Below are 21,578 nucleotides of genomic sequence, written 5' to 3' on the forward strand. Positions count from 1 at the left end.
TGGGGGGTCCGAGTCGGGGCCCGGGGAGCCCAGATCCTGCCTTGTGGGTCCTAGTGCGGCCCCGGGGGCCCAGATCCTGCCTTGGGGGTCTGATCGCAGCCCCGGGGGGCCCAGATCCTGCCTTGTGGGTCCTAGTGTGGCCTCGGGGGCCCAGATCCTGCCTTGGGGGTCTGAGTGCGGCCCTGGGGGCCCCTGATCCTGCCTTGTAGGTCCGAGTGTGGCCCAGGGGTCCCAGACTCTTCCTTAGAGGGTCTGAGTGTGGCCCCAGGGGTCCGAGCCAGTTGCTGGGGTCCAGAACTCTGCCTTGGAGTCTCCTGCCTGGCCCCAGGGATTCTGAAGTCTGCATTGATAGCTTGAGTGTGGCCCCGGGAGTCCTGAACCCTTTCTTGGGGTCTGAGCCTGTTCCTGGGGTCCCAGACCTTGCCTTGGGTATTCAATGTGGTCTTCAGGGGTCCTGAACTCTGCTTGGGGGTTCCGAATCTGGCCCTGGGGGATTCTGCAATCTGCTGCTAGCCTGAGTGTGGCCCCCAGGGTCCTGAACCCTGCATTGGAGTCTCCAGTCCTGCCCTGGGGGCTCCAAAGTCTGCGTTGGTAGCCTGAGTGCAGCCCCCGGGGGTCCCAGGCTCTGCCTTGGAGTTCCAAATCCGCCTGGTGGATGTGGCTTGGGAAATGGTAGCAGAGCCCTCTGGGTCCATCAGAAAGCGAGGGTAGGCTGGTTCTGAGGAGCGTCCTCCCATTGGGACTGGCAGTTGTATTCTCCAGACAACATTCAGAAAGTACAGTGTTGAAAGGTCGCAGGAATCCCAGCCTCACTAGACCCTTCTTGTTTTCACGGGAGAACAATGTTAATTGAAATGTTCCTTTTTTTCCCCCCCGCAAAGCCCCAGTAGGTAGTTGTATGTCATAGCTGCACATCCTTTTAGTTGCTGTATGTAGGATGCAGCCTCAGCATGGCCGGAGAACCGGTGCATTGGTGCGCGCCCGGGATCCGAACCCGGGCCGCCAGCAGTGGAGTGCACGCACTTAACCACTAAGCCATGGGGCCAGCCCCGAAATGTTCCTTTTTGAGTGTCTGCAGAAAGCCACGGCCTTTCTGATATTTCCAGAGGTGAGGTTTAACCACGTCATTGTAACAGAGAATGAGGGAGACTGCAGAGCACTAGAGAGGTGTAGCTTGAGGCGGGTGGGAAACTCAGTAGTGTTTAGGGATGGGTGTCAGGGATTAAAGGGGACCTTTGAGATGGTGCCTTAGTGGTAGGATCTGCCTGGACAAATGTGATCACGCTGTGCAGAACAAGTTTAGATTGAGACGTAGATTATTAGCCTGAAAGAAACTGGGTGAACTCTTGGGGTCTTGACCCAACGTTGCCTGTGAAGCCCTGGACAGGTGACCATCCTGGTGCCATTTCCCCGTTGACAGGATGAGAGACTGAATTAAAACTTACAATAATGAGTTCACAAATTTGTGAGTTCTGGTGGTCTGTGTCCTTTTGTGGCTGGTCCCCTCTGCCCTCCGCTCCATCAGGTCAGCTTGAGACAGCCAGGCACAAGGACTGTGGATGAATGAGTCCGTGGAAAAACCATGAGGTCCCCTGTCCCCACAAGGGTGGCTTTGGAGGGCGGTGCTCTGAGATGCTGGGGTGGCGTGCAGGGTTGTAGGGACCTCAGAAGGCATCTCTGCAGGGGGAGAACGGCTGGAGATCAGACAGGAGCATGCTCTGGTCCTGTTACGCCTCCCAGCGTGAGATTCGGGTAGGTCACCTCGTTCCAAGCCCTCCCTGTAGACAGAGGGCAGATTATTGGGGGATATAAGCTGTGGGAGCTACGGTTTCCCGAGCACGTGGTCTGTGTCTGGTGGTGGGCTCCTGGCTGCACACAGACCTCTGGCTTTTCTTTCCTTCTGTGAGTTCGTCTCCTTGCTGTCCTGGCTGGGTCACCAGCGCTGTCCCCCGAGCTGGCCTTCCCAGCACTTTCTAGGGGTGGGTGGGTAATGAAGCAGCAAGGATTAACATTCCTGATAATGATGTGCATGTTTTACTGCTTTATTGTTAATAATATGTCATATGGCTGCTGATAGAGGGTGGATGGTTTGCTCCCATCAGTCAGAATCCTAACACCTTACCTAAATGAAAATCCAGACCTCCCTGGAGGCTACTCAGCCGGCAGCCGTGGAATGTCTACCGTTTATTATAAATGTGTAGATGCTGGTGTTACAGTGACGATGAGGCTACAGGAGGAACCTGGGAAAGAGATGGAAACACGTGATAGCTGCACAATGTAGTTGGTGCTATGACAGCTGTACAGACTATGCACGAGGACAGAAGGACTGCAGACCCGGCTTAGGAGAAACCCTGTAGTTTTGTGCTCCATTTTGAAAGCATTCTATTTCCTTGATTCCCAAATACCAGTGATTTTTAAGATGCATTGTTGATTTAATAACTTTTGCCAAAAAAAAGCAAAACCCAAGCTATTAAAGATTCTCTGGGGTGGTAGGATGTTTCCTGATTTCAGAAACACAAAAACGTGAACAATTGTGCATCTTGGAATCAAGGAAAATGGGTAATTTACCTGTCTACCTTCACAAGCATTAGAAAATGCATGACTTTGATATTGTACCTTCTGTCCTCTTGGTCATTTCTGATTTCTTTTCACTGTCTGACTTTTGTAACTTTCTTCCCTCTACTGACAAAAATTTCACAATGTCTAATGGTGGACTATGTATTGAAAATCCCCAGTGTTTGGAATTGTCTGTACCCATGAGAACGAGTTAATGAGTGAGTTGAGGGTGGCTGTGTCATTACGTGGTTTACGTGTTCAAGGGCTTCATTTAGCGATTTGACTTTCCTCGTGTCTTAGTGGAAAGTCAGGCCAAGATGTGATGAAACCAGTGTCTGTCTCAGAAGACGGTGGCCATGAGAGTGAGTCTGTAAATTCTTAGAGAATTTGAGATGATGACAATCTGCCCAAGCTTATATACGTTTGCTACTTGGGCTGTAAAATGCATTTTTCCCTCTAAGGGAAAAATGTGACATATTCGTGTAGATAATTAGAAGGTGCAGAAAAGATCATAGAAGGAAATGAAAATCACTTATAATTGGACTATACAGAGATTACTATTAAGACTGCGGTATATATTCCTCCAGTTCTTTTTATATACACACACACATATGTGTGTGCTTATCTGTGTGTACACACACATGCATGTGTATATATTTCAAAATTTTATGAAAAATGGATATTTGTGTATATATTGTATCATATTTTATATATATTGTTTTATAAAAATTTTTTTTTTTTTTTTGATTTTTATTGATATTTTAATGGTTTCTAACATTGTGAAATTTTGGGTTGTACATTTTTGTTTGTCCATCACCCCATATATGACTCCCTTCACCCCTTGTGCCCACCCCCCACCCCCACTTCCCGGGTAACCACAGTCCAGTTTTCTCTGTTCATGTGTTGGTTTATATTCCACATATGAGTGAGATCATACAGTGTTTGTCTTTCTCTTTCTGGCTTATTTCACTTAACATAATACGCTCCAGGCCCATCCATGTTGTTGCAAATGGGACGATTTTGTCTTTTTTTATGGCTGAGTAGTATTCCATTGTATATATATACCACATTTTCTTAATCCAATCGTCAGTCGAGGGACACTTAGGTTGCTTCCACTTCTTGGCTATGGTGAATAATGCTGCAATGAACATAGGGGTGCATAAGCCTCTTTGGATTGTTGATTTCAGGTGCAAAGGTTTCCTGAATATACTGTCGGTCAGTATATAGCTGTGTATTTATTGCACACTGTATACTTATTGGCTGCATAGAGTGAGATCCAATGGGTAGTTTGTAATTGATTTAATCCCTGTGTTAATTGGGTTTATATGTATTCATAGGCATGTGACTGTAATGCAGTGAGATTACTGTTTTCTAGTCTCTCCTCATGCATTTCTTCATGAAAATAAATAGCAGCCCGACTGTAGTTTGGATAGCTGCACTGAAGAAATCACCAGAATATAGAGGAGTTGCTAATTTTGGCCTTAAACCCGAGTAAGAACCTTGTACGTTGGTTCAGTGACGCACAGCCGGGCGGATAGTCAGGCTGCAGCTTCCTCTGGCTCTGAAGTTCTGTGATGCGGGAGGAGACGAATTCCGGGGGAATCAGGGCGGGTGGAGTGCAGATGCCATCAGAGGCACGTCTTGAGGATGAGCTGACAGTAGCGTCCTTCCCTGTGCGTAGACACAGATTTTCCTCTCAGGCTGCGCTCCATTCTTTTCCCTCTCGGTCCTGCTCCTTCCAACAACTCCCTCTTCCTCCTCCAAGTGGACGTAACGTGCTCCCCTTCTGAATTTCATTTGTGCCTCTCACAGAGGATCAAGCTCGTTCATTGTTTTAAACGACTCTCGTTGATGTGGAGTAAACTGCACGTGCGGTTGACACACGTGTGCACCGTGACACCACCGCCACCTTCAGGACAACGGACCCCTCCACGTCCTCTCCTGCTCTTGTCAGCCTTTTTGATTTTAGCCGTTCTGATAGTTGTGAAGTGCTGTTTCATTGTGGTTTTAGTCTCTGTTTCGTTAATGCCTAATGACGTTGAGCATCTTTTATGTGCTTAGTTTCCCGTCTGTATATGTTCTTTGGTGAGGAGTCTGTTGAATCTTTTGTGGGTCTTTTTTTTATTGAGTTCTTTCCTTTTTGTTGAGTTTTGAGCGCTCTTTATAAACTCTTGATCAAGGTCCTTTATTGGATATGTGCTTTGCAGATATTTTCTACCAGACTGTGGCTTGTCTTTTCATTCTCTTAACAGTGTCTTTTATGGAGCGAAAGTTTTGAATTTTGATCAAGTGCAATTTATCAATTGTTTCTTGTGTGGATTATGTTTTTGGTGATGGATCTAAAAATGTTAACCCTAGATTGCAAAATTTTTCTCTGATGTTTTCTTCTAAAAGTTTTAAAGGTTTTACACCTTCCCTTTAGGTCCATGACCCATTTTGCGTTAGTTTTTGTTGAGGTGAAAGACGTAGGTGGAAGGTTTTTGTTTTGCATGTGGATGTCCAGCTGTTCAGGACTGTTTTTTGAGCAGATGATCCTTTCTCCATTGAGTTGCCTTTGCAAATTTATAAAAACCAGTTGACCGTATTGTGCAGGCCTACTTCTGGAGTCTGCTCTGTTCCATTGATCTGTGTGACTATCCTCTTGCCGATTCCACAGTCTTGATTACTGTAGCTTTAGACTAAGGCTTGAAATCAGATGGTGTGCATCCTCCAGCTTTGTTCTTTTCCAAAATGGTTTTGGCTGTTCTAGTCCCTTTCCCTTTCCGTGTAAATTTTAGAATCAGCTTGTTAATATCTACAAAAAATTATGCTGAGACTTTGATTGGGATTCGTTGAATTTATAGATCAATTTGGGAAGAATTAACATCTTAACAATGTAGTATCTTCCAGGCCATGAACTGGGTATATCTCATGGTTTCCTTTTGTTTTTCAATTTTTTTTGTGGTATAATACACATAACATAAAATTTACCGTCATAACCATCTTTAAGTGCACAGTTCAGTGGTATTAAATGCATTCACACTGCTGTGCAACGATTATCACCATCCGTCTCCATAGCTCTTTTCCTTTTGCAAACCCCAATCTGTGACCCCATTAAATACTAACTCCCCATCCCCTCCCCCAGCCCCTGGCACCCACCATCCTATTCTCTGTCTCTATGATTATAAATACTCTAAGTACTTAGAATCATGCAGTATTTGTCTTTTTGTGAGTGGCTCATTTCACTTACCATAATGTCCTCAAGGTTCATTCATGCTGTAGCATATTGCAGGATTTCTTCCCTTTTTAAAGCCGAGTAATATTCCGTTGTATGGATGGACCACATTTTGCTTATTCCTTCATCTGTTGATGGACAGTTGGGTTGCTTCTATGTTTTAGCTACTGTAAATAATGGCACTATGAACATGGGTGTGCAAATATCTCTTCAAGGCCCTGCCTTCAGTTCTTTGAGGAATATACCCAGAAGAATTGTTGGATCATATGGCACTTCTACTTTTAATTTTTTGAGGAACTGCCAGTCTGCTTTCCACAGTGGCTGTACAATTTTACATTCCCACCAACAGTGTACAAGGGCCCCACTTTCTCCACATCCTCATCAACACTTGTTATTTTCTGTTTTTTTGTTTGTTTGTTTTAATAGTAGCCATCGTATTGGGTATGAGGTGGTATTTCATTGTAGTTTTGATTTGCATTTCCCTAGTAATTAGTGATGTTGAGCATCTTTCCATGTGCTTATTGGTTACTCATATATCTTCTTTGGAGAAATGTCTATTTAAGTCCTTTGCCCTTTTTTGAATCAGATTGTTTTTTTTGTTGTTGAGTTGAGGAGTTCTCCATATTTTCTGGATGTTAATCCCTTATCAGATGTATGATTTGCAAATATTTTCTCCCATTCCGTAGGTTGCCTTTTCACTCTGTGGATAGTGTCTCTTGGTGAGCAAAATGTTTCAATTTTCATGAAGTCCAGTTTGTCTATATTTTCTTTTGTTGCCTGTGCCTTTGGTCACGTATCCAAGAAATCTTTGCCAAGTCCAATGTTGTGAAGCTTTTGTCTTCGGTTTTCTTGTAAGAGTTTTATTGTTTTAGGTCTTCCATTTATGTCATTGATCCATTTTGAGTTAATTTTTGTACATGGTGTTAGGTAAGAGTCCAACTTCATTCTTTTGCATGTGGATATCCAGTTTTCCCAGCACCATTGGTTGAAAAGACTGTCATTGTCCCATTGAATGGTCTTGGCACCCTTATAAAAAATCATTTGACCATATATGCGAGGGTTTGTTTCTGGGGTGTCTGTTCTATTCCATTCATCTATATGTCTCTCTTTATATCAATACCACACTGCTGTGATTACTGTAGCTTTGTAGTAAGTTTTGAAATCAGGAAGTGTGAGTCCTCCAGCTTTGTTTTTCTTTTTCAAGGTAGTCTTAGCTATTTGGGGTCCCTTGAGATTCCATATGAATTTTAGGATGAGTTTTTTCTATTTCTGCAAAAAACGTGATTGGGATGTTGGTGGGGATTGCATTGAATCTGCAGATTGCTTTGGGTAGTATTGACATTTTAACAATGTTAAGTCTTCTGAACTATGAATATACGGTGTATTTCCACTTATTTATGTCTTCTTTAATTTCTTTCTGAAATGTTTTGTAGTTTCCATTGTACAAGTCTTTCACTACCTTGGTTAAGTTAATTCCTAAGTATTTTACTCTTTTTGATGCTATTGTAAATGGAATTGTTTTTGTAATTTCCTTTTCAGAGAGTTCATGGTTTGTGTATAGAAATGCAACTGATTTTTGTGTGTTGACTTTGTATCCTGCTACTTTGCTGAACCCAGTTCTTCGTTCCAGTAGTTTTTTTTTGTGGAATCTTTAGGGTTTTCTACATATAAGATCATATCATCTGCAAACAGATAATTTTATTTCTCCCTTTCCAATTTGGATGGTTCTTTCTTTTTCTTGCCTAGTTGCTTTGGCCAGGACTTCCAGTGCTGTGTTGAGAAGAAGTGGTGAAGGTGGGCACCCTTGTCTTGTTCCTGATCTCAGAGGAAAAGCCTTCAGCCTTCCACCTCTGAGTATGATGTTCGCTGTGGGTTTTCGTGTATGGCTTTTATCACGTGGAGGTAGTTTCCTTCTATTCCTAGTTTCTTTTAGTGTTTTTATCATGAAAGGGTGTTGAATTTTGTCAAATGCTTTTTCTGCATCAATTGACATGATCGTGTGTCTTTTTCCCTAATTTTGTTGATGTGGCATATTACATTGATTGATTTCATATGTTGAAACATTCTTGCATTCCAGGAATAAATCCCACTTGGTCATGGTGTATAATCCTTCAATCTGCTGCTGAATCCTGTTTGCTAGTATTTTATTGAGGATATTGCATCAATGTTCAAAAGTTTATTGATCTATAGTTTTCTTGTAGTGCCTTTGGCTTTAGTGTCAGGGTAATGCTGGCTTCATAGAATGAGTTAGGAAGTTTCTCCACTTCTTCACTTTTTGGAAAAGTTTGAGTATTGGTGTTAGTTTCTCTTTAAATGTTTGCTGGAATTCATCCGTGAAGCCATCAGGTCCGGGGCTTCTCCTTTTGGGAGATTTTTTATTACTAATTCAATATCCTACCACTTCTAGGCCTATTCAGATTTTCTGCTTCTTTGTGATTTAGTCTTGTAGGTTTTGTGTTTCTAGGAATTTGTCCATTTCCTCTAGGTTATCCCATTTGTTCGCGTATAGTTAGTTCATAGTACTCTCTTATAATCGTTTTATTTCTGTAGAATTGGTACTAATGTCTCCACTTTCATTTCTGATTTTAGTAATTTGAGTCTTCTCTCTTTTTCCTTTTGTCCATCTCGCTAAAGGTTTGTCAACTTTGATGATCTTTTCAAAGAACCAACTTTTGGTTTTGTTGATGTTTCTCTATTGTTTTTCTGTTCTCTGTTTCGTCTATCTCTGCTCTAATCTTTATTATTTCTTTCTTTTTGCTAGCTTTGGACTTAGTTTGGATTTAGTGCCCAGTGCAGGGACGCAGGAATGTGGTGCTGCAGACCACAGAGACGGCCCTTGTGGACACACGGCGTCAGTGACTCCTTGGTAAGTCAGATGGCGGGCAGGGAGTGTTGGGTCAGAGGGCACGTGGCCCCGGTTCTTCTGCTGTGTCCTGGCTGGCCCTCACGCACGAGCTGCAGGCCCCTGGGGAAGGTCACGTTCCCATCAGGCGTGACCCTGGTTTCTGCCGGGTCTGACCCTAGCTTTCACTGTGACCCCCAGTTCTGCTATCTCCTCACATGACGCCTGGTTCTGGTGTCTCTGCTGTGACCCCCCTAGTTCCGCCATCTCTGTGTGTGACCCTCGGTTCTGCCCCGGGGGTGGTTGCACAACTCTGACTAGACAAGAGCACCACGGAGTTTTGTACCTTAACTGGGTGAATTGCACGGTGTGTGAATTACTCTGAGTAAAGCTCTCGTCAAAGGTAAAAGCCGGCGGCTCGCAGGCCCGCCGGCAGAGCCTGACCCGGGGTGTGGGCTGCGCAGGACCTGCGTGTCCAGGCCTGCTGTGCCCTCCGAGGGAGCCTCACGCAGTTCTCCTGGGGGCCTTGGTCACGTGGGGGCCGTGCCGTGTAGACCTCGGCCAGCGAGGCTGGACGGCGGCCTTGCCGTCCCCTCTCAGGGGCGACGGCATCGTCCCCGTGGGGGGAGGTCACTCGCTGAGCCCGTCTTTCGTCACGTTTCTTCTTGCTCCCCCGGGGCTGGTGGCGGCTGAGCGGCACCCGGGCGGCCACGGCGAGAGCACGGTGCACAGAGTGACGGGGGTTCCACCAGGTGGGGGCTCTGCGAGTCGGGGGCCCAGGGGCTCTCCTGAGCGCCGCCGCCCTGGGGCCTGCGCGGGAGTTTGCTGTGGGTCGTGGGGGTGCAGGCAGCTCAGGGGCCCCTCTTGGTAGAGACTGTTCTCCTCGCCTCCGTGGGAGAAGGGCCTTCTCATACGTGGTGGGAAGACCCCTTATTTTATAAAGAAAAGTTGTAAACTGTAATTATTATTAGAAATTATGTTGTATAGACGTAAAGAATAGTTATAAAGGAGTAATTGCACAGCTGTCGTCCGGGTCAAGAGACGGGACGTGACTAGTGAGCCCCTGGAAGCACCTCCCTCGAGGAGCCTCCTCCCGCCATGAGATGCCGTCCTCCTGTTCGTGTGGTAACCATCTCCTCGCCCTCGTGGGCCCCCACGAACGCATCCTTCAGTAACGTGGCCCGGCCGTGCCTGGTGTGACCTCCGCACACGGACGTCCCGGTGCGTTCTGGTTGGCTCAACGTTATCTGTGTGAGATTCTCCCATTCTGTGCATATACTTTTGTAAAATAACGTTTTAATGTCTAATAATTTTGAACACCAGTCTGTTGTGTTGCCGTGGAATCTTGCGTCGTGTGAGTGTGCACGGTTCATTCCTCTGTTCTGCTCTTCATGGCACTCGGCTTGATTTCAGGTTTTGGCTCCTTGTGGGTGTGAGTCTCCTTGTCCGCACGTCTGGTGCACGTGTTCATGCACATGTGTGACGGGGGTCAGAGTAGGTGCACCTTTCACGTCGCTGTTGACGCCAGTTGTTTCCAGCAGCAGTTGTAGCCCCACCCGTGTATTTGACTGTGTATTGCTGTGCATCCCGCTAGTATTTGATGCTGTGTTTTCAATTGTTGCCAGTCGGGTAGGCGCGTGCATGGTATTTCCTTGTGGTTTTAGTTCCCTGGGATTATTAGTGAAGTCGAGCACCTTATTGCATTTATGGACTATTTATTTCCTCCTGTTCAAAAAAAATTTGTCTTACATTGTCGTGAAATACATGTAACATAAAATTTACCATCTTAGCCATTTTCAAGTGCACAGTTTGGTGGCATTAAGCACATTCACATTGTTGTGCAACCATCCCCACCATCCGTCTCCAGAACTTTCCATCTTCCCAAACTGAAACTCTGTCCCCGTTAAACACTAATTCCCCATCCCCTCCCCCAGCCCCGGGGCCCCACCATCTGCTTTCTGTCTCTACGGATCTGACTCCTCTAGGGACCCCACAGAAGTGGAATCATAATATTTGTGCTTTTGTGACTGGCTTATTTCATTGAGCACCACCGCGTCTAGGTCCATCACGTTATAGCAGGTGTCAGAATTTCCTTCCTTTTCAAGGCTGAATAATAATCCATTGTATGGATGGACCACATTTTCTTTGTTCATTGGTGGACAGATGTAATATCTACATTAATTTCTCACATCTTAAAATATTTATGGAATATCTTCAGAAAGTCCTATGAATAAAAAGTCATTTACTTTTACTTTCTATTTTGAAAAACATCAAACCTAAGAAAAAGGGAAAAATACATAGAACCTTCACCCGTGTTTTACCATTAATGCTTTGTGGTGCTCACTTTATTCCCTGTGTGTGTGCATATGTGTGCAGTGCGTGCGTGTGTGTGTGCATGTGCATATGTTGGTGTGTGTACTCTGTGTGTTTGTTAGAACCACTGGCACACGTTGGTTGCAGTCTGAATCAGGTGCTAGAAACATCCGCGTGCACCCCCTACAGATCGTCCTATGTAGCCACATCACCGTCATCGACTGTGGGCATCTACACGGACGGAGTGCGATGTCCTCGCGTGGGGTCTGTGCTCCGTCGCCATCACTGTGTCAGACACGTCCCTCACGCTTTGTCTGAGCCCCATTCAGGGTGCAGCCAGAGACCCCATTACATTTAGTCGTCCTGTCCCGGGTTCCCTTGACGCGACAGGGTTGGCAGTTTGGAGGGCCCAGGCCTGTGGTTGTGGGGGCCCCTCCCTTTCCATGCCCCCGAACACTCCGTGTGGCCCCGACTCTCAGATCGGGCTGGTGTCCCTTTCTGCAGAGGGTCCTGTCACCCGGTAGGGCCTCCTGTTCACTGTCCCCCGACCTCAGCAGCAGGAGTCAGGGCTGCCAGCCTCCCACCCTGCCTGCCTCGTGGGAGACCCTGCGCTTCTCACAGAGCGCGTGCCGACACGTGGGGGTGTGGTGGAGCGCGGCCCGCAGCGGGCAGGTGGGCACGCACAGCAGGGCAGGTAGCCTCGTGGAGGAGGGTCTAGGAGAGTGAGAGGCGTCTAGAAGGAGCCGTCAGCCCCCGCGGACGCGGAGTGAAGGTGCACGTGGTCCTGTCGTATGGAGAGCGCTGCTCTCGGCTGCCCCGAGCGGGACGGCCTGTGGTGGCCTGAGTCCGGCTCTCGACACCCTGGACGGTGCAGTCTCTCCCGCCCATCCAGTGTGGCCGCCTCCCACGAGGAGCCTGGATGCGCGGCGGGTGCGGGGACGCTGGAGTTCACTGGACTTCTCGTCCAGCCGTGCAGGAGACCGGGCTGCACTACGGGAAGTCCCTGGCTGACCCCTGGATCTGGACCATCGCGTGGCCGGACAAACGGGTAACGTCTTGTTTTGCATCTTGAGTGTTTCAACGACGGGACCATCTTGTTTAGTTTCGTGACGTGGGTAGAGGGTGGACGCTGATTTATTCTCAAGTGCGGTTGACGTGCTGGTCTCTGCACAGGGGAGAGCCCTCTGCTCATGGGGGAGGGACCCCCGAGTGTGACCTGGGGCCCCAGGGAAGCGGCGCTAAGTGAGTTTAAACCTGACCGAGTTCTGTCTACACAGGACAGATTTAGACCTCACCGTGTCCTGTCTACACTGAGTACATGTAGACCTGACACTGTTCTGTCTACACTGGGAGCTTTAGACCGTGACCCTTGTTCTCTCTACACTGAGTACTTTACCTAACTGAGGTGTCTACACTGGGACATTTACACATGAACATGGTTATCTACATTGGATATATGTAGACCTGACCTTGTTCTGTCTACACTGAGTACATTTAGATCTGACCATACTCTGTCTACACTGGGACACATAGACCTGAGAGTGTTCTGTTTATACTGAGTACAGAAGACTCGACAGTATTATGGCTACACTGAGCACATTTATACCTGGCTACGTTCGGTTTACACTGGAATGTTTAGACCTGACCGTGTTCTGGCTACACTGAGTACGTGTAGACCTGACACTGTTCTGTCTACACTGGGTGTATTTAAACCTGACCATGTTCTGTCTACACTTGGACATTTAGACCTGACCATGTCTTTCTACAGTGAGCACAATTAGACTGTACTGTTTCTGTGTACACTGGGACATTTAGACCTGATTGTGTCCTATCTATACTGAGTACATTTATACTGGACTGTCCTGTCTACTCTGAATCCGTTTATACTTGACGGTGTCTGCTTTACATTGAGTAAATTTACCTGACTGTGATCTGTCTACAGTGGGACATTTAGACCTTACCCTGTTGTATCCTGGTTAGACCTGGCCCATCCTCAGTGTTGGGATCTTCAGGATGGGTCTTGGGGTCCTGGGTGGAGACCTGGCCCATCCTCAGTGTTGGGATCTTCAGGATGGGTCTTGGGGACCTGGGTGGAGACCTGGTCCAGCCTCAGTGTTGGAATCTTCCGGATGAGTCTTGGGGTCCTGGGTGGAGACCTGGCACATCCTCAGTGTTGGAATCTTCCGGATGAGTCTTGGGGACCTGAGTGGAGACCTGGCCCATCCTCAGTGTTGGAATCTTCCGGATGAGTCTTGGGGACCTGAGTGGAGACCTGGCCCATCCTCAGTGTTGGGATCTTCAGGATGGGTCTTGGGGACCTGAGTGGAGACCTGGTCCATCCTCAGTGTTGGGATCTTCCAGGATGAGTCTTGGGGGCCTGGGTGGAGATCTGGTCCAGCCTCAGTGTTGGGAGCTTCAGGATGGACCCTGGGGACCTGGTGAGAGACGTGGTCCTGGTTCCCTGCTGGCATCCCCATGGGGATCCTTCCTAGTGTTTCCTGGGGTCAGACAGTTGGACCTCCACCCTGAGTGGCTCAGTTCAGTCTGCATTCCTATTTTTATTCTGTTCGATTTCTTTTAATATGTAGACACTTATTTTATGAGACCCATCTACCTCTTCATCCACGATGCTTCTAAGCGCCCTGCCTCCTTAGTGTCCTGGTTGCTGGGGACGTGTGCTCACAGTGGCCGCCTGGGCTTGGTTGTCCCCTCGGTTTCTGAGGTTGAAACGCTCTTGGAGAGAGAGAAGCGTGCCCAGATGCAAAGTCCCCGTGCCCACCAGGGCTCTCGCCTCCTGAGGAACTGCGCTTCACCCCTCACCCCTCACTCATCACCTCTCACCCCTCACCCGCCCCTTGTGGTACCTCGTGGACAGAACAGGAAAGAGGTCCAGGGATCCCAGGGATGTACAGCCTTGTGGATGTGCATCCCACACACGTGTGTGCTCGGGCATGTGGTGTGTACACTGTGGGTGTGTGCTTGCACATGTGTTTGTGCATGCAAGTCTGTGTGCACGCACATGTGTGTCTGTGTGCTCACACAGTGTGTGTGCATTGCACGAGCGTGTGTGTTTATACACTTGTGTGGACTCGTAGATTGTGGGTGTGTGTGCATGTGTGTGGGTGTGTGCACAGGTGTGTGGTGCATGTGCCCATGTGTGTGTAACAACACGGTGCGCTGAGGTCACCACAGACGGGAGGTCCGGCAGCCGCCGTGGTAGCAGCGTCCTCAGCGTGGGGGCCGTGGACGGGCAGGAAGCCGTGACCTCCCGGGAGCTGTGTCTGGGCCTCCGCGCACCCCTGGCTGCAGCCTCGCCGTGAGGCCTCGGGGCCCCAGCTCCCGCCCCTAACGCCCTGTGCCTTGTGGTCTTGCCGCTCCAAGACGAGCCGCTGGCCGTCAACAGCATCATCTGTGAGCTCTTCACAAGGACGTTTCTGCCTCGCTGCCGGGAAGGCCTTGTCGTCGATGCCAAACGCTTTCCGGAGTTTATCTCCCAACTTGGTCGCGTTTCACTCTCCTTAGTTGTGCTTTGCTGCTCGCCGCCGGTCATGTTGATGACGGTGCTCGGCTGTTGTTTGACGTCCCCCGTCATTTTCTCAGGGACGAGAGCTCGGACGTCTGGGTGATCTGCGTGGGGGCGCTCAGCTGCTGGATACAGCTGTACCTGAACCTGTTCCCAGAGCCCAGAGAAACTTTTATTTTTGTCCCTTTGCCTAATTTTCACTTTCGATTCCCTGAGGTTCTTTGAGAACCATAAACGTGAGAGATACGAGTGTCTGTGTGCCCGCAGGATCCTGAAAGCGCTCACCACACCCCTCATTTGCCTCATTCCTTCCTGTTGTATAGTTTGTGGTGGCCTCATTCTCCTGTCACTCTGGGGAAATGGGGACCCTGCTCTCACACCTTCCCCGACCCTTACACCATGGGCCCCGTCCGTGGGTCCCGAGTCCCCGAGACCCCGTGCGGCTCAACACGGAGCTGAGCTCTCGAGTCGCGTGGCTGTAAATCTGCCTCCTCAGACCCCAGCGCGGTAAACGTCGGACGCCGGGGGTGCTGACGCCTGCAGTTCCCATCAGCTGTGACAGGCGTAAATGGATAAAAGTCAGGTCTCCCAAACAGACGTGTTCATTGAAACTGAACGTGACGACACCCTCAGGCTGGTTGTGACGGCCCCGCGGCCGCGTTTCACGTTTTGGGAGCAGATCGTCATGTTTTCCCTTCCTGCTGATTCCGAGCAGGGGCTGTGGGCTTCCTCGTGACCCGGCACTGAAGTGGACGGTGTGGGGGCGGAGAAATCACGCCCTCGCTCCGTCCCGTGGAGCCGCGGGGTTGCTTAAAGCCCCGAGTGAGGTTTCAGATCGTCTGGATTTCTAGAACTTGGTGTCGTGTCTCCTGCTGTTAAGACAGACGGTGCGTTTGCGGGAGACACGTCGTCTGGGGGGATGTGGGTCACGGGACGGCAGTTGTCGCCTTTCGTCGTCGGTCTTGGGTTGTGAGTGAAGATGGGGGTCTTTCCCCCAACAAGGGGTGAGAGGGTTGGGACTCTCAATCATGTCTTAGCCCATTGGGGGTTGTCGCAGGCCATCGGGGGCTTATAAACAGCAGACATTGATTTCCGCTGGTTCTGAGGCTGGAAGCCTGAGATCTGGGTGCTGCAGTGCCGGGTTCTGGAGAGAAGTCTTCCTGGTTCACAGACGGCATCTTCTCGCTGTGTCCTCACGTGGTGGAGGGGACGAGGGGGCTCTCTGGGGTGTCTTTATCAGGACACTGTTCCCATCCCTGGGGCTCCACCCTCGTGACCTGATCACCCCCAAAGGCCCCACCTCCCAACACCATCCCACTGGGGGCCAAGATTCAACATGTGCGTTGGGGGCAGAGGCGTCGGTGATAGCAGAGGTTTCCTGCTTGTCCCTTGTAGGGGAGGGAAGAGCCGGCACAGCGACCTCCTGGGGTCTCGGGGTCTGCTCTGCGCTCGGCCGGGGGAGCCCCTGTGCCCGAGGGAGGGGAGACGGGTCTGGGCGCCTGGGGCGGGTCTGGGGCCTCGGGGGTCTGCAGTCGTGGGCAGATGTGAGAAGGAGACGGGGCCCCACAAGGCCGCGTGCCCGCCTGGGGTCTGGATATGGTTTTCCCTATTGTAAAAAGGAGGGCGTTGCTGTAAACGCGGGACAAGGTCCCTGAGAAGACATGTAGGTCGCTAACTCCACGTGTGTGGAGGCTGGAATCTGAGATCCAGGTGTCACAGGGCTGGTTCCCCCTGAGGCCTCTCTCCTTGGCGTGTAGACGCCGTCTTCTCCCCGTGTCCTCACGTGGTCGTCCCTCTGTGTGTCTGTGTCCTCATCTCCTCTTCTCATAAGGGCACCAGTCCTATTGTCCTTATGACCTCATGTTACCTTCCTCACCTCCTTAATGACCCATCTCCACATACAGCCCCATCCTGAGGTCCTGGGGTTCAGGGCTCCAACAGGTGAATTTGGGGGACACAGTTTGGTCCATAACGGGCGTTTTTCTGGAAAGGATGGGAGTTGTAAAACCCCGTGTCCCACCTACAGTGTTTTAGATGCTGGTTGGTCACGGGACGAGGCTGACTTGGGTCGTCCTGGACACAGAGACCGTTTCTGGCCACTTGCCGGGAGGCTGGACGCGGGCGGGGAGGCCACCCTGGCCTGCGGTAACGCGCGCCCCGTTTCTCTGTCCGACAGGACGCGAGCGTGCAGATGAGGTGCCTCCTGGCCCTGGAGGCTCCCCGAGAAGAGGGGGTCCGCTCTGAAGTTGGGTCTTATCTTCTATAAATTTGAGGTGAGTGCATTCTCGTGTTTCAGCCATGGCCCGTCCGTGGGCCGCTGTCCGGCCTCGGTGTCCTCGAAGCTTCCGTGGACTCGTGGAAGTCGGGCTGGGTCAGTGTTGGCCCCAGGTCGCTGGTCACCTCTTGGCCTGGCGCTCAGGGCTGCTGTGCCTCTGAAGGTGAACTGGAACCTTCTCTGAGTGTCCGACCCCAGTGCCGAGCCGCCCCAGCCGCCCCACCTCGGCCACGGCATTCTCCACAGGAGAACCCCCTTCCAGCTTCCGTGTCCACGAGGGGTCAGGGTGGAGGGCAGGGGTGCCCCACGGTCGGTCAGTCTAGGACATGGACCCAGTACCCTCGGTCAGCCAGGAGCAGGGGCCGGGCCACGGAGGTGCTGTACAAACGTGGTTGAGGTCAGGCCGTCCTGGTTGTAGTGGGGGGAAGAGTGGTCCTCGACCCTCTTAGATCCGAACAGTAAACTGACAGATGACGGACAGAAGAGCAGACACGGTTATTTAATGAAAGTTGTACGTGACACGGGGGCCTCTGTAAGGAGGTGAAGACCCCACAAGATGGTTACACCGAGGGCTTTCCCGCCAGGGCTGATGAGCGGGCGGCCATGGAAAGATTCGAGAGGACGGGCTGTGTGTGTGCACGTGTGTGTATGCACGTGTGCATGTGTGCACGTGTGTGCATGTGTGTGTGCATCTCCTTCCCTGGACGGCGGCTCCTCGGGTGGCCGTGCAGCCCCCTGTCCCAGGCCCCCGCACAGCGCATCCGTGTCCGAGCCGTATGCGCCTCCGCGGCGCCGGTGAGCATCGCGCTCTCCATGACTTTGCGTGACCAGCAGGGCTGGTGGGGTGACCCAATGGTGGACTCACCAGACCCAGGAGATTTAAGGGGCACCGGGCCCTCCAGCCTCACCCGAGGCGCCCCTGGGCAATGGAGCTCTTTCTCATGACCTGTCTACACCAGTGGCTCTCCCCTGCGGACACCGGGCAGTGTCTGGGGACAGTTGTGGTCATCATAATTGGGGGGCTACGGCCTCTGGTGGGTGCAGACCAGGGATGCTGCTCCACACCCCACGGTGCACGGGGCAGCCCCCAGAGTCACCCGGCCCCGAATGTCCGTGGTGCCGAGGGGGCGCCTGCCCGGCCTGAGGGGGACTTGAACTGGGGACTGGCTGTGCTCGGGGGGTGGCAGGGAGGGGCCGGAGCCTGGTCTGCCTGGGGCCCCGGCGCTCACCGCCCCGAGCCTTGAGGGGCAGACTCAGCGCGGGCCGCGGCTGTTGGACCCGCGATGGGGCTGTGGGGCCGTGCGTGGGCCGACGGACATGGGACGCCCTGTCGCCTCCGAGAGGTTGCCGTCAATTCTGCTGCCATCAGAGGCACGCACCGGCCTGTTATTCAAATGACGACTGGAACGAAGCACGTTTGTTTTTAACCCTTGCTTTCCTTCCACCAGAAACGAGTTTTGTCGGGGCCCCGGGACAGGCAGCCGGAAGCCGCGTCCGAGCGCGTGCCTCCCGAGCCTCGTGTCTGAGTGAGTGACCTCGCTCCCAGGAACGTGCCTCAGGCTCCCGGGCCGCACGTACGTGGAGTCAACCTTGTGCGGCTGGACACGGGCCGCGGTGACGTGGGAGACGCGGACGAGCTGTGTGTCGCTGGGTCGGTTCCCGAGGGTCTCTGTGCTGAACTGGACAACGCGAACGTACGGTGAACGCTCGCGGTCGACCTCCACTCTGTCGTGTGGTCGTGAGAGCTCTCGCACGGCTTTGGTCCTCGCGGTTCGAGGCGCGGTGCTCGTCGGGGTCACGGGGGTCCCCACTGCAGCCAGAACGCCGTGCACGAGTCCTCCCTCCTTCCTCTCACACACCCCAGGTTTGGAATTCCCTCTGGGGTCCTTGGTCTCACTGCGTCCCCACCTGGTAAACTCAGAGATGCTGAGAACGAGGAGAAGGTTCTGCAGGGGCCGGAGAGGGCGGGGTCAGGAGGCGGCTGCCGCCCGGCCGGCCAGCAGAACCTTCTGGAAGCCAGGGGTCCCTGTGACCATCTGCGCCAGGATGAGGGGCTCTCGCTCACCGGGATGACTGCTCACGTTGGGGACGCGGCCTCCTCGTCACGTTGAGTCGAGTGTTGGTGTCGACGTGAACATGTCACTGGAGCTGGAGCCGATGACGCGGGCGACGTGACGGCCTGGGGCCCCGTTAATGCTCCTTCCTGCTCCGGGTGCCGTCGGGCATCTCGTGCCCCCGAAGGCCGGGTGTCTGCATGGTGACGCTCGCAGCTCTGCGGCTCTGACACACGGGGTGGGAGCCACCCGGGTAGGCACGTGGCCAGGGTGTCCAGTCCCCCATGGCCGCCGCCCCTGCAGAGACCCCGGGACACGCCACGAACTGACCGGTGGGCAGCAGGAGGGGGTGCTCACACCGGGGCGTGAGAGGGGCCAGTGCAGTGGTTAGGGATTGCCCAACCCCAGCCGAGTTGCCCTGGGGTGGGTGCCGTCGGGAGGTGGGGGTGGTTCTGTGATGGATGGGGTCTTTCGTGGCGGTGGGGGGATCTCCTCTGTGCTCAGCCTGCATTCTGAGGCGGCCTCGCCGTGTGTCACATACCCTGGTCTCTGAGTGCCCCACCGAGGTCTGTGTCCTCCAGGGGGAGTGTCCACCAAGCGAGCAGCAGGCCTGGCTGTGGGGTCCAGCCAGCCCCAGGGCAGGGGCCTCTGCTGTCCTGCTCCCCGTGGAGGCCGGGGTGTTCCAGGGAAACAGGACCAAGAGGAGACGTGTATGTACATGTATCTAGAAAGAGATTTATTGCACAAGTGGCTCATGTGCTCACGGAGGCTGAGAAGTTCCAGGATTTCCCATCTGTAAGCGGGAGATCCAGGAGAGCCAGTGCTGTAGTCTGAAGGTCTGGGAGCTGGAGGGCCGAGAGCAGAAGACGGATGTCCCAGCTCAAACAGTCAGGCAGAGAGCAAATTCTGCCTTCCCCCACCTTTTGTTTCGCTCTATGCTTCAACTGATTAGACCAGGCCCACCCACACTGGGGAGGGCAATCTGCTTTACTCAGTCCATCACTTCAAATGCTAATCTCCCGTGGAGACGCCCTCACAGACAGACCCAGAATCCTGTTAAATCTGGGCGCCCTGTGGCCAGTCAGGTCGACACAGAATCAACCATTGCCGCTTCCTTATGCAAGTGTCTGGCCTCCCACCACTGGCTCGTCACAGTCACTGACGTGAGTGAGCTGGAGACGTCGTTTCACCAAATGAAAGTAGACTGCTGCTTGTGCTCTGCAGCCCCCAGCGTCTCTGGGTCTCCCGTTGCAGTGGAGCTGTGCGATCTGTGAGGAGAAGAGATGTCTGAACCCCACACCCCAAACCCAGCCATGTCATCTCCCAGATGCTTTTGTAACCCTGGAGCATCTGTGGGGACTGACGGGGAGAACTGGGCACGTGTGGGCTGCCTTGGGTTTGGACCACCTTCCTGTGTGGGCTCTGCCGTCCCGCTCACAGACTTTCTGAGGCGACGGGCCCTGCTGACATGGCGTCTTTCCGTGTCCCCTGGTTTGAGGTGGCCGTGTGGCAGGTGAGTTGATCACTGGTCGTGTCCTGGGGGCTCCCGCTCCCGTGGCAGTTCTGGTTGAGCACCGGCAGGTGCTCCCTGAGTGTCCATCGAAGGGGCATTAGCGGTGGGTGCTGCTGGTCACATCAGGGGAGGTCGCCGGTGCAGGTACAGGGTGCAGGTGTAGGTGTGGGTACAGCTGTAGGTGCAGGTGCACATACACGTGCAGGTACAGGTGCAGCTGTAGATGGGAGTGCAGGTGTAGGTGCAGGTGCGGGTGTAGGTGTGGGTACAGCTGTAGGTTCAGGTGCACGTACACGTGCAGGTACAGGTGCAGCTGTAGATGAGAGTGTAGGTGCAGGCGCAGGTGCAGGTACAGGTGTAGGTGCAGGTGCAGGTGTATTTACAGGTATGCACGAGTCTGTGTGCACCCACCCTGCTTCGCGCTGCTTCACGCAGCTCTCTCACGTCCCTGCTCCAGCCTGTAGCCTCCGAGGCTCCCTGGGCTTCTGTAGGACTGCAGTGAGAGGTGACGGTACACAGGCGTTTACTACCTGTCACTTGTCACGGCTTGGGTGTCGCCATGTGTGGCGATGGTCCAGCACGTGGGTGCGCCCACAGGACACGCGTGTCGTCAGCACATGCAACAGGTACGCACGAGTCCAGGGCAGCTTGTGTTGCTCTGTGTCTCAGTGCTGGGTCCATCCCCACGTTGGGGCTGCCTCGTGACCCCTGACCTGGCCAGGCTCGACCCAGGCACCCTGAGGGCCGGGGGGGGACAGAACCTGCCGGTGAGGAGGTGGGTCGCAGAGGTGGAACCGCCGCCTGCTCGGGAGCCGTGTGAGCTGCCAGGACGCAGAGAGGTGTCCTCTGCCCCCAGCCCCGTGGGAGGTCTGTGTGCCTCTCGCTGGCCCCCGTGCGCCGGGCCGGGCCCCTGAGCAAGACCCAGGCTCACGGACGGACGGGAGAAACGCGGCCAAGAAGCCAAAACGGACGGTCCCTGAACCCAGCGTGGGAGCCGTGGCCGCGTGTGGGGCAAGTGCGTTTCTGATGGGACTTCTGCTTCTCCGGCCCTTGAGACCGGTCCTCAGGGTGACCGTGGAACCGCAGAGCCAGGGAGGGTGGGTGCTGGGGCCCACGGGCAGTGCTGGGACCAGTGAGAACTCATGCAGAAATGTCGCTCCTATGTGCAGACTTTATTTCCCCCACCACCAGGGCTCACCCACAAATTTCCTGCCCCGATGGCCTGCGGCACATGGTAAACCCTGTCTCGAGTGGTCACTGTGGCCTGCTCCTCACCTGGCCCCACGGA

General features: G+C 52.6%; 1 long non-coding RNA gene across 1 annotated transcript; it reads left to right on the forward strand.

Moving 5' to 3' along the window:
- The first annotated feature begins 952 nt into the window (after positions 1 to 952).
- Positions 953 to 18,290, forward strand: LOC131400673 (uncharacterized). Its single transcript, XR_009217398.1, has 4 exons — positions 953 to 1,752; positions 8,532 to 8,636; positions 16,625 to 16,721; positions 18,172 to 18,290. It is a non-coding gene; the product is annotated as an uncharacterized LOC131400673 (long non-coding RNA).
- The last annotated feature ends 3,288 nt before the right edge of the window (positions 18,291 to 21,578 follow it).

The sequence above is a fragment of the Diceros bicornis genome, chromosome X (genome assembly GCF_020826845.1).
Source record: "Diceros bicornis minor isolate mBicDic1 chromosome X, mDicBic1.mat.cur, whole genome shotgun sequence".
Lineage (NCBI taxonomy): Eukaryota > Metazoa > Chordata > Mammalia > Perissodactyla > Rhinocerotidae > Diceros > Diceros bicornis.